General features: G+C 56.9%; 1 protein-coding gene across 1 annotated transcript in view; it reads left to right on the top strand.

Annotated features, from left to right (window-relative positions):
- Positions 1–1,529: 1,529 nt before the first annotated feature.
- The window catches only part of HMGB3 (high mobility group box 3), a 4,915-nt gene continuing 4,705 nt past the window's right edge, over positions 1,530–1,739 (top strand). The window contains exon 1 of the mRNA XM_019521637.1: positions 1,530–1,635. The gene's annotated coding sequence lies outside the window, so the exon portion shown is untranslated. The remainder of the gene's footprint in view (positions 1,636–1,739) is intronic.

The following is a 1,739-nucleotide window of genomic DNA, read 5'->3' as shown; positions in this document are numbered from 1 at the left end:
GGGGGGGGGGTCTGAAGGAGGGAATGCTGTTTGCTTTTATTTTGTGATGATTCCACAAAATACGGTCTCTAGAGAAGTCTCACAACTACCTCTGAATGGAGCCTCTTGCTCCGGTTTCAGAACCTATAAATAAGGGCAAGGGCCAAGTGGGGCTAAGAATACTTGCTTTCTCCTGTGCCCTGGGCTGGCATGGCGAAAGGTTTCTATTAACATGCAGCTGGCGGTGTTTTGTATGGATGGTAGGGGGATGTGGATGAGGAGATGGGCTGTGGTGTGATGGCCAAAACCCTGACTGAAATTCTGCAGTTCTGTGCAGATTCTACTAAAATTCACCACCGCTTTCTATTGTCCTTGCTGCATGAAAGTTCAACTATCTTTAAAACGAAGTGCTGGTGAAGCAGTAGGGAAGCAAAGGCTTCCTGATGAGCTCCGTTCTTGCCCCATTGCTGATTTACTTTTTGGTCATTTAAAATGAAAGCCATGCTGAAAGCGTAGTTTGTAGCTTCAAGAGTCGTTGCAGAATAGCCGGTGAAGCCTAGTGCCCGTGTGGGCAGGGCGGAGGCTGCTATCAGTTATCTGTGCTATAAAGAACGTAACTGTTTCTTACAACTCTTTTACATGAAGAGGAGCAATTACACCCAGCCCAGAGTACATGATGGTATCTGACTTTTCCCACTGGCCTTAAAACAACAGATCTAGTCTCTGTCGCCAATGCCAGTTTAACCATGTGGTAGGTGCCCTGTAAGAGCTCGCTCTCTCTCTCTCTTCCAGTTGAGCCAAAAGGGACCCTTGACAGCACCGTGCCAAGCTGATGTCAGCTGGGAGTTGCTGTTCGCATGTTCCCCCAAACACAGCACGGGCGAACGTGAAACGTCAGACCCCGCAGCATTTAGCCCGAGGCAAGTGTGGAAGCAGGTCAGTGAGGGGCAGTGCTGGTTTGCTGTCTGCAGTAGGAAGGGTTTGGTAGAATCACATCCGTTGGCAAAATTCTTCCCTTGCTCTCTGGCGTGGACCCGCTGCCAGCCTTGACCTCAGCGGGGTCCCGCCAGGCCGGGAGCAGCACGCTCTGCCCCACGGCTCAGGCCCGGAGGCTTTAGGGCAGAAGGGCTGCATGACGAGCTGTCACAGGCCACTTGTTTGCCCTCCACTGCTGTGTTTATTCCATCTTCTCCCTCCCCCCCTCAGCTAGCTTGTTCCTCTCCCCTCCAGCTTATCTTCGCTGCTCCCCCTACTCCTGGGGCCCCTTCTCCCGGCTTCATTTATAGACTCATGGACAGGGTCTGGATCCCGGCAGGTGCCATCCGCTCCATCCCCAAATCGGGACCATTCCCACTTTCTCTCTGCTTGCCCCCTCACACACCCCAAACCTGGACCATCCCCCTGCTGGCGCGGGGGCGCGGGGCCGTTCTTTTTGAATGAATGACTCCCGCGGCGGCGGCCAATGAGGGGCGGGCGGTGCTGCATATTCATGAGGCGCGCGGCCAATGGCGGGGCAAGGAGGCTGTTTTAAACGGCGGAGCCCCGCAGCCAATCAGGCCGCTCTCGTGGGCAGCCAACGCGAGGCTGAGCCGAGCGAGCGAGCGCGGACCGCGTCGTGCCCTGCGCTCAGCCTCCGCCGGCCGCCGAACAATACAGGTAGGCTCCGCGCCGCTCCGCGGGGCGCGCAGGCCCCAACCGCCGCGGGGGCCCCGCCTATCCGCCGAGGGGGGGAAGCGACCCCTTTCCTCCCCTTCCCCCCC

Source organism: Gavialis gangeticus, unplaced genomic scaffold, assembly GCF_001723915.1.
Source record: "Gavialis gangeticus isolate Ggan-Ray unplaced genomic scaffold, GavGan_comp1, whole genome shotgun sequence".
In the NCBI taxonomy this organism is placed as follows: Eukaryota; Metazoa; Chordata; order Crocodylia; family Gavialidae; genus Gavialis; species Gavialis gangeticus.
This window is presented reverse-complemented; position numbering and strand designations above follow the sequence as displayed.